The sequence below is a fragment of the Zootoca vivipara genome, chromosome 3 (genome assembly GCF_965207765.1).
Source record: "Zootoca vivipara chromosome 3, rZooViv2.hap1.1, whole genome shotgun sequence".
Taxonomy (NCBI): domain Eukaryota; kingdom Metazoa; phylum Chordata; class Lepidosauria; order Squamata; family Lacertidae; genus Zootoca; species Zootoca vivipara.
In genome coordinates this window covers 17,905,694-17,916,593 of record NC_142586.1, presented here as the reverse complement: position 1 = coordinate 17,916,593, position 10,900 = coordinate 17,905,694, and the positions used below count along the sequence as shown (strand labels likewise).

The 10,900-nt window shown below is 43.4% G+C and overlaps 1 long non-coding RNA gene across 1 annotated transcript in view; it reads right to left on the bottom strand.

The window, feature by feature from the left end:
* Positions 1 to 297: 297 nt before the first annotated feature.
* The window catches only part of LOC148686172 (uncharacterized), a 92,738-nt gene continuing 82,135 nt past the window's right edge, over positions 298 to 10,900 (bottom strand). The window contains exon 3 of the long non-coding RNA XR_015948857.1: positions 298 to 424. This is a non-coding gene — a long non-coding RNA (uncharacterized LOC148686172). The remainder of the gene's footprint in view (positions 425 to 10,900) is intronic.

Sequence of the window (10,900 nt, the reverse complement as noted above, 5' to 3'; positions counted from 1 at the left end):
ACTCTAATGGATAATGGAAACATTTTGTTTCGCAGGCACTTTCCCATACTTGGTCATTTGTGTATTTATGCCTCAGCTCTGTTGAAGCATTTTATTTTCACATCTAAAAAAGATCATTTCAGGGTTGAGCAAACACAGCACATTCAGCCGCAGCTGGAATACATCTGCTACAGTTCATTCTTTGGAAAGTTTATGAAAAGGTCTTGAAATATGAATGGGTTTTCTGAAGGCGGAGATCAAATGAGAAATGTTAAATAAAGGGTCTGATCTGGTTGAATAGGTAAATGATAAAATATTTCGTTTTGTTGTTGCTCCTGGGAACTTGTTAGCCCCGTCCTCAAACTCCTGTAGCAGTGCAACGAGTGAAGAGTTGCCAGTTCTCTGTCTTTGCCGCTACAGGAGAAATACTCGTCACATAACTTTCCTATAAACAAATCAGAAAGGATGGTCATTATACGTAGACCAGATGTCATCTAATTCTGTATAACCTTTGTGCAAGCAAATCAGGAAGAACACTCAATGAACAAGTCATCTAGAGGACCCTAACTTAAGTCCCATTGATTTCAATGAGTGTACACCAAGCATGATTGATTCTGGGTTTGACCCATAATGTTTACACATCAACACTTCCTTCAATATTACATTCTTATAATTAAATGAAGATTCAGTAATAAAAAGCCTACAGACGCCTAGTGAGTCCAACCCTTCTAGCTATATTTTTACAATCATCCTAATGTTGCTAAACCCAATTAACTTTTTGGGAAGGGGCATTTAAAAAATGTAAAACCTGGTGGTTCAACAATGTTTTGGAGGTGCATTAGGTTTGATAGCGTTCCTGCTGACTTTTGCAATGATAAAAATTGTGACCAAGCGGTAGGTGGAATACGGATAAGGACATAATAATGCTTCTGTTCATGCATTATTTCCCTGCCTTCACGATGCAAAACATCCCAGTGCTTCAGCGTGACGAGGAGAGAGAGAAAATATTTTCATAATCTTACAAGTGTTTACAATCTGCCATACAAATCAAAGTAATATGGTAATAAACAGATAAGCAAAATAACACATGCTTGTTAAATGAAGTCTCCTTTTTTCTCGTGGGAGATGGAGCGAGGGAGGACTTTGTTGAATATACCATTCTGAGATTATCTCTCTCTTTTTATTATTATTAAGTCTTTAAAAATGCTTACCTTCTGCAGTTGGACAATTTATTGATAAATAATTTAGACCGCATCTTAGCAGCTCCTCTCCATGTGTAACAATATTATCTGATTTAATTATGTCTCCATAGCAAAATAATAATAATAAAAGAAATCCACTCCTAGCATGATTCGAAAATATGCTGTTTTATGAATAGTTCAATAGATAGCCTTTGAATATAGATAGTGAAGATTTCAGAGTTTTGGGCCCTACACAAGTACATACACCCTACAACTTGTTTCTAGGCTCTTATCTGTCATTCCGGTCATACACTGATCTGCACAGTGATTAAGTGATGTTGCCGGAGCTCCCAATTAACTGTCTGAAATGCAAATTTATCCCACCTTCACTGATGAGTTACAAACAGGGATGAATGGCTGGGTGCCCTTCTTGTCCCTGTCACTTTTGAATTTGTTAATTGACAAGTCTGTCCATCTCGTTTCCAATTTAAATTGCCTTTTTAATCTTATTTTTTTTAAAAAAAAAAACACTAAATACACTGCTTACAGTTTTAAAATTTTGTCCTATGGGGTAGCCCTCTTTTTTATAATAGCATATCTATATGTATTGTATGGGCATTTGAGACTCCATTCTCTATGTACCCTTAGTAGATCTCAGCAGCAGCCAAGCTTTCCAGAAGCTTGCAAGACCTATTATTTGCCTATAGAGACCTTAAATGCAGCCCTTGGAGCACCCAGAATGAACACTATAAGTATTCAAGGAAATGTCCATGGAGTCGCAGGTTAATTTTGCAACCTGGGCGACTATCTACCAGCTCCATCTGGTACTCTGGCTGAAACCCTACCTACCCTGTCTCAACAGAGTGGTACATCCTCTGGTTATCTCCCGCTTGGACTACTGCAATGTGCTCTATATGGAGCTATGTTTGAAGGTGACCAAGAAACTACAACTAATCCAAAACGCGGTAGATAGACTGGTGGCTGGGAGCAGCCGCCAGGACCATATAACATAATTCCTAAAGGATCTACACTGGTTCCTAGTATGTTTTCAAGTACAATTCAAAGTGTTGGTGCTGATCTTTAAAGCCTTAAAGGGCCTCAACCCTGTTTAATTGAAGGAGCATCTCCACCTCCACCATTCAGCCCAGATACTGAGGTCCAGCTCCGAGAGCCTTCTGGCAGTGTCCTCACTGTGAGACGTGAAGCTACAGGAAATCAGGCAGAAGGCCTTCTCAGTAGTGGTGCCCACCCTGTGGAAAACCCTCCCATCAGATGTCAAAGAGATAAGCAACTATTTGACTTTTAGAAGGCATCTGAAGGCAGCCCTGTTCAGGGAACTTTTTGATGGTTGATGTTTTATTGTGTTTTAATATTTTGTTGAGAGCCACCCAGAGTGGCTGGGGCAACCCAGTCAGGTGAGTGGCATAGAAATAATAATAATAATAATAATAATAATAATAATAATAATAATAATTAATAATAATAATACTTCTTTTAAAAAAATCAAATTTATATCTGCACATTAGTCCAGAAAATGCAGAACAAGTCAGTTCACTCCAAAATACGGAGTGATTGAATTCCTCGAGCATTCCTAGCTACTTAGCAAGTGACATTCCTTACAAAAGTTCAGAACATAAAAGCGAGATGTTAGGCAACTTCTTGTGTAGTCAGTGTAAAGCAGTCCAGATGCACAAAGGCAAAGCCTTGAAGGTGCATGTACAGAAAGAAGAAGATTAAACTTCATACCTGTATTGCAATTTTCATTGGTTTCTTTGAAACGGCGTCAGCTACAAAGACATCAAATGACAGGTGTGTTTCATGCCAACTTCTTACTCCCGCCGAAGCTCTCTTTGATTTTTGTGAACTACTTGACCAGACCCTTAAGACCACGGAGGCTTTTGTTTGGTGTGCATCCTACCTATTTAGGTCAACACTCTAGTGGGTAATCCTTTGAAAGTGGTACAGCTTCACTTCCTAGCCTCACCTTTGACCTCTCACACCACACGGCCCTAAAAACCCATACGGTGATTGCAGATATTGGCAAATCCTATGTGTGCTTCCACGCCTTGAAGAGCCCTTTCTGGTTTTATTAATAAGCTATGTAAATCCAGCATGGTAGCCAGTGCAGCCCTTGCATGATGCAGAGTGAAGCAAATTCCTCTGGCGGCACATCTGGACCCTGCGGTCTTTGCTGCCACTGCTTCCTCCTCCGCCCCTGTTGTGCCCCTGCTGACTTGTCACCTTGTCTTATATCAGGGGTCAGCAAACTTTTTCAGCAGGGGGCCGGTCCACTGTCCCTCAGACCTTGTGGGGGGCCGGACTATATTTTGGAAAAAAATATGAACGAATTCCTATGCCCCACAAATAACCCAGAGATGCATTTTAAATAAAAGGACACATTCTACTCATGTAAAATCATGCTGATTCCCGGACCGTCTGTGGGCTGGATTTAGAAGGCGATTGGGGCCGCATCCGGCCCCCGGGCCTTAGTTTGGGGACCCCTGTCTTATATGAACAGCAGCCCAGCAAGCATCAAAGGAGCCGCAGCTCCTTTGTTTACATGGAATACACATTCTTTACTGGTATTGTAAATGAACGAGCCCTCTCCCATCCCTGCGGCATGTGCTTCATGTGGGCGGGGAGAGGGGGGCTACAGGGCGGCATGTATTGGAGTTATACTCATGTCATAGACTGGCTGGCTGCAGAAGAGGGGTGGAAGGCAACAGCTGGGGAAACCCTAAGGGAAGGAGGCTCAGAGCCAGGGAGTTGGCGGTGGGGTTGCAATGAGGGAGAAGAGGAGGAAGACAGGGAGGAGGAAGTGTTGGAAGGTGAAGGAGTAACAGGGTTTGGTGAGCAGGGATCGTCTGTGGCAGAGAGGAGTTCCCGAGAGACGGCAGAAGAGGAGGCTGACTGCTGAAGATGTCAGGGGGTCTCCCCCTCCTCCTGCTGCAACCAGCTCCCCTCACCCCTGGTCTCCCAGGACCAGAAGTGGTATGAAGAGGTGGGACTGAGACAGATAAGCCAATGAAGTCTCATTGGGAGAGACTGCTTGGGAGAGACCACGGGGAGGAGGGAAATTAGAGAACTGTGGGAAAGCAGGGACCCTCAGCCCCCACAACTGCCTCATAGGGGCAAAAATCCACCAGTAAGAGTTGTTGTGCTCACTAGACCTGGCCTTCTGAGCTGACTTGTTTCTTTGAATAAAGAGTGATTCGTTCCTGGCCTGCTCCTGACAACCACTCCTGACAGCGTAGAAGTCTGGTTTTGTGCTTTCTTCCAGATAAAGTGAAGTTTCTTCCAGACCATCACCTCCAGTTCTCCTCAGGTGCCAAAATGTCTCGGGCTGGCGCTGATGGTAGGCTTTGCTTTCATTTCCATCAATGTGTGGCCATCCAGGCGAAGGGGGGTGGGCATACAACATCAGGGCCAGCAGATGCAGGTCACACACCCAGTCCGTGCATTTTCACAATCCGTAACAGGCCTCTGTTTCTTGCAGACATTGCACATGGTTGCTTGAGATCCTGCATTGTGATCTGACCCTTCTCTTGTCCCAGGGTATGTTTCCATTGGTGTGTGTGTGTGGGGGGGTGAATTTCCCAAGATGCTTTGCGCAATGACCAGTGTTGGGAACTACAGTTCCCAGGTGTGAATGTGGTAAAGTGTGGACCATCTTGGCTGTGAGTTCTGGAAGTTCTGCTTCCTGCCTTCCCAGGGAGGGCCAGGCCCTGACTGACTCCAACTACAAAAGCTGAGGCTGCTGAATACACTCTTGGGCTGGGTTCTGGTTTGCAGGGGTTTGGTGCTGTTGATTTTTTGTGTCTTAATTTTGGATCTTGTGATTTGTGTGGAGGTCGTTCAGTTTGGTTGTGTACTTTTTGCTGTTTTATTTGTTCATGAATTCTTTCTGTTCTGCCCGGACACTGAGGTCCAGTACCGAGGGCCTTCTGGCAGTTCCCTCGTTGCGAGAAGCCAAGTTGCAGGGAAGCAGGCAGAGGGCCTTCTCGGTGGTGGCGCCCGCCCTGTGGAACGCCCTGCCATCAGATGTCAAAGAGAAAAACAGCTACCAGAATTTTAGAAGACATCTGAAGGCAGCCATGTTTAGGGAGGCTTTTAATGCTTAATAAATTATTTTATTTCATTTTTCTGTTGGAAGCCGCCCAGAGTGGCTGGGGAAACCCAGCCAGATGGACAGGGTATAAATTATTTATTTATTTATTTATTTATTTATTTATTTATTTATACCCCACCCATCTGCCTGGGTTTCCCCTGCCACTCTGGGTGGCTTCCAACAAATACCAAAATACATTAAAATATCGCAGATTAAAAACTTCCCTAAACAGGGCTGCCTTTAGGTGTTTTCTAAATGTCAGGTAGTTGAGTATCTCCTTGACCTCCGATGGAAGGGCGTTCCACAGGGCGGGCACCACTTCTGAGAAGGCCCTCTGCCTGGTTCCCTGTAGCTTTGCTTCTCGCACTGAGGAAACCGCCAGAAGGCCCTCGGCGCTGGATCTCAGTGTCCGGGCTGAGAAATGGGGGTGGAGACACTCCTTCCAGTATACAGGACCGAGGCCATTTAGGGCTTTAAAGGTCAGCACCAACACTTTGAATTGTGCTCGGAAACGTACTGGGAGCCAATGTAGATCTCTTAGGACCGGTGTTATGTGGTCTCGGCGGCCGCTCCCAGTCACCAGTCTAGCTGCTGCATTCTGTATTAATTGCAGTTTCCAGGTCACCTTCAAAGGTAGCCCCACGTAGAGCGCATTGCAGTAGTCCAAGCAGGAGATAACTAGAGCATGCACCACTCTGGTGAGACAGTCTGCGGGCAGGTAGGGTCTCAGCCTGCATACCAGATGGAGCTGGTAGACAGCCGCCCTGGACACAGAATTGACCTGCGCCTCCATGGACAGCTGTGTGTCCAAAACGTTAAATAAAATTCTATTATTATTATTATGTTTCAAAATCCTGAGTTGTTGTTTTGTATGCTGTAAGCTGCTTTGAGTATTGTTTTCACTTTGGAAAGGCGGCATACAAATAAAATTATTGAATGATTGATGTGTGTAGTGACAGCAGCACGAATGCGCCAACATTAAGACCTAGGAGAAAGCTCTTGGAAAGACACGAGCTTGTTTCTGAGCACGCACAGAAAAAGCTGGTAATTACTAATTATATTCAGGATCAAGTAGAGGAGAACTTACCTATCACTAATGATGATGAATGAGAAGGGGTAGAGTCAGACAACATGTTAGTGGACCATTCACTGGATGATTTTATCTCCCTCTTTGAGAGTTTCAGCCTGCCAGAGCGTGCTACTCTTAAGGAGATGAAAAGTGAGTCACTTATCTATTTCTAGAGCACCCACATTAACTAAGCATTGTAGAGAAATCAAAATAAGACACATAAAGGAAGTCGAGTGGAGGGAGAAGGAAGAAGAGGGAGAACAATTTGTCAGTGCCGGAACAAAGAGGCGAGTTGTTAACAGATTGTTATATACAGATGCATCCAACTTGCCTCTTTAGCCTTCTTGCTCAGAGGGTGGTGGCAATGCGTCTACTGAAAGCCCTTAGTCCCCTAGCTGGAGACAGAAGCCACAGTGACCTTCCCTTAGATATGGGGGAAAATTCCATTCAGTTTGTGACCTTACAAATAATTCACATTTTCTATAACAGCACGAGAACTAAAGGAAACAAAGTAATCCTTCGAAATTGACTCCAAATTTTACAATGCAGATCTCCAGCCAAGCAATGGAGAGGGGAGGGGCATATACTTGGGTAAAATGGCAGATAAGTGCATGTTAGACACGAAAATGCATGGTATTAAGGGACATTTCTTTGCAAAAACGTGCATATTGGGCAAAACCACGTGCGCAAGAAATGTGAACTTTGGGAGAATTTGGCACAAAAATGTTAATAAATCTTCAGGAAGACCTTTTTAAAAAATGCAAGCTGATGTGGAGGATTCAATTTAAGATTGGAAAACTGAGAAATGGCGCAAACTAAAATGGTCAGGTCTGCCCATCCCTACCTTTCCCCCACTCTTCATTCACAAATAAATTGATAGTTGCAACAATATTCTTGCTGGTGGGATGGGCAGTATACTCCTTGCAGCTGCTCATTTTCTGGCCATTGTCTGAGGCCAGACAGATCTTCCCCTGGTCCTTCAGAGTGGGGATGCAATGTGTTGTATTCTCTCGAATTAAAGGGACTTGCATTATTATTATTACTACTACTACCACTGCTACTGCTACTTGACCCCTGTTACACATAAAAGATCTTCAAATTACTTGCAATGTATTTAAGGGAATAAGCACAGGCAATAAAAAGTACATGATAATCAGAACACATACAATTAAGAAAAAATCTACAAAGCAACCCCCAATAACTGCAGCCAAAACCATTCACAAACAGCAGCAGCATGATCCACCAAAAGCTTGGGGGGGGGGGAAGGTAGGCGTTAGACAAATGTCAGTGAAAGCACCAGGTGGACCTCCCAAGGTAGAGCATTCTGCAAACAGGGAGCCACAACCAAAAAGTCCGTCTCTCTTGTTATCATCCTCCAAGATTACCTGAGAGGAGAGACCTGGAAAAGGGCTTCAGATAAAGATCAGAGGCCCTTAGCTGCACTGGAGCAGGAAGCAATCTCTGTCACAGTCAGGGTGGGGGAGATAATAGAATAGCCTCTTATTCTAATGTACTTCCTTCCCAGTAAGAACCAAAGTCCCCTGGACTAAAAAAAAGGGGGGGAGCAAGATACTTGGCTGCATGGTAGAAAATGAAGTGAAAATCTAGTTTGGCCCTGAAATAAATTATTTTACTTCATAGGAAGGTGCCGCGTTGCATCAGGCAACCAGCCATCTTTCTAAATGTAAAACTGTTATAAGTCAAAAATTATAATTAATTAGGTGAAATAAGCCAATTTTTGAACGCCTTCCCATAATCATAAAAAAATATATCAGTTAAAGTACCCTCAAGAAATTAGAGCCTGAGTTATCTGGGCAAGAAAACCCTTGAAGATGACATGTATTTTAGTCTGTTGTACTTGTGTGTGTGTGTGTGTGTGTGATATTGTTTATGTGGCTCTCCCATGCTACTCCACTTGCTGGATGTGTTTCCAGAGACACAATTGGCACGTCTGTCATTTTCCTACCACATTTGCATTTATTAGTTGTGTGCTTTCCTCCTTCCCGAACTGAACGTGCATCTGGTATAGCAGATGTTCCACTGGAGTAGCAATAGCAGTGTGCCCCTTGTCCCTGCAAAATACGAGTATACAACTGCTCTTTCAAGCAGTGATGCTATATTTAGAGTTCAATATACCACATTATATCTTTTGAATCAAGAGTTTGCTTTGAAGAGGTCATATTCTGTGTAGCCTATGCAAATGTTTAGTCCCAGTGTTTGCTTCTTGGCCCTATCAGGCTTCAGCACATTTGTAGCACCTGAATGAAGTGTCACGTCTGAAGCTTTGGAAGGCAAAGCCTTATAAAGAACTTACTCATTCCATTGAACGCCCATAACAAAAAGCCAATGGCAGATGGAGTTCACATTTGCTTTGCTAACTTAACTATCATCCCATTTCAATATGGAATAATGCAAAACTGGTAAAAGACACACGCACACACACACACACATATCCCTCCTATAGACAGAAGCTGTGAAAGAGTAACAAAAATAGCCAGCTTCTGTGAGTAATGTTTCTGAACTATTAAGTGGAACAAAAGGCATAGCTGCCAAGTCTCCCATTTTCCCCGGGAAAACCCCTTTTTTACTTACCTTTTCCCGGTGGTCCCCGTATCACTTCATCTCCTGTTTTTCTCCGTTATTTTCTCCTGCCGGCGGCCATTTTTTTCTTTCCGATTTGCCCTTCTATGGGCACCAAAAATGGTCGCCGCCAGCTTCAAAAGTCGCATCTACGCATGTCTGGAAGTGCATAGACATGACTTCCGGTGTTGGCGGCGGCCATTTTTGGTGCCCATAGAAGGGCAAAGCGACACCGGAAGTTACATTGACGCAACTTCCGGTGTCAAATGGCTGCCGGTCCCGGATTCTGCAGTCCGGAACTTGGAAGGTAAGACAAAAGGTTCATAGGAATCAGTGGCGGAGGAAATGGGGTGCAAGGGGTGCAGGCCTCCCCAGGTGTCATCACTGAGGAGGGTGTGACAAAATGACAAAAATATGAGGGTGGTTTTTAAAAAATAATAATATTTGTTTGATATTTTTCTCAAGTTTCTTTACATCAACAGATACAGTTTACATTTGTACATTACACAGCTCTAACAAGCTTTGACTTCCCTCCTCCCTTAAGTAGGTACCATAGTTCACATTACTTGCGCATTTTAGAATTTTACAATTTTCCCATAGTAAGTGCTAACTCAGTATCAGTGATTATACCCGTATTATATCAACATTATAGGATCTAGTTTATACCCGCCAGAGTCTTTAAATTCTTATAGTTCTCCTTTGCATAGTCCAAAAATTTACTCCCCTCTTCTCTGAATTTCATGTCCTCCTGGTCTCGAATTCTGCATGTCAGATTTGCCAGCTCTAGATATTCCAATATCTTCACTCGCCATTCCGCAATTGTAGGTAGTTCCATCACTTTCCATCTCTGGGCTATTAATACTCTTGCTGCCACTGTGGCGTACATGAACAGTCTTTGGTCTGCTTTTCGGATTTCATTTCCCATCAGCCCTAGCAAAAAGGCCTCAGGGGTTTTTTTTGGGAACGTATACTTAAATAGTTTTTTTTAAATTCATTATAAACTAGTTCCCAAAAACTTTTAACTTTGTCACATGACCACCACATGTGGTAAAAATCACCATGTGACACCTTGCATTTCTATACATTCTCGTCAGTTTTACCGGCGTCATATACCAGCGGTATATCATTTTCATTACATTCTCTTTCATGCTGTGGGATCATGGGAGTTGTAGTTCCAAAACATCTGGAGAGCCAAGGTTGCCTATGCCTGGCCTAGGGTATGTTTTTTTCATTTGTGATTGGCTGTGGTGGTCTTTGTTTCATGTGTGAGTGGGGTGGGTGGGTGTTTTGGATCAGGTTAGCCGTATTGATTTGTATGCTGTTGGTGGATTTTTGTCATTGTCTTGTTGGGCTGTGATGTGATAAAGGGCAGCCATACCGGGGTGAAGCCATGTCCCTGTGTCATATTCAGCTTACAGTCATACCTCGGTTTAAGTACGCCTCGGTTTGAGTACTTTCAGTTTAAGTACTCCGCGGACCCGCCTGGAACGGATTAATCCACTTTCCACTACTTTCAGTGGGAAAGTTCACTTCGGGTTAAGTACGCTTCAGCTTAAGTACGGATTTCCAGAACCAATTACACTCATACTTTGGGTTAAGTACGCTTCAGGTTGAGTACTCCGCAGACCGTCTGGAATGGATTAATCCACTTTCCATTACTTTCAATGGGAAAGTTTGCTTCAGGTTAATTACGCTTCAGGTGAAGTACAGACTTCCAGAACCAATTGTTTACTTAAACCGAGGTACCACTGTATTGGTTAATTTTTCTAGTAAGGCTGTTTCCCATATTATTTGGTACCATTGGTCCATGCTTACTCCTGACAGGTCTCTCCAGTGTCTGGTTATGGTGTTTCTGGCTGCTGAGAGTAAGTGGGTTATGAGTTCTTTGTGGTGTGGGTGGGCATTATTGTCTTGGAAGGTTTAAAAAATGGGTTCACAAAACTTTTTAATTCAGTCCACAAACGTAACGAAACACGGCTGGCA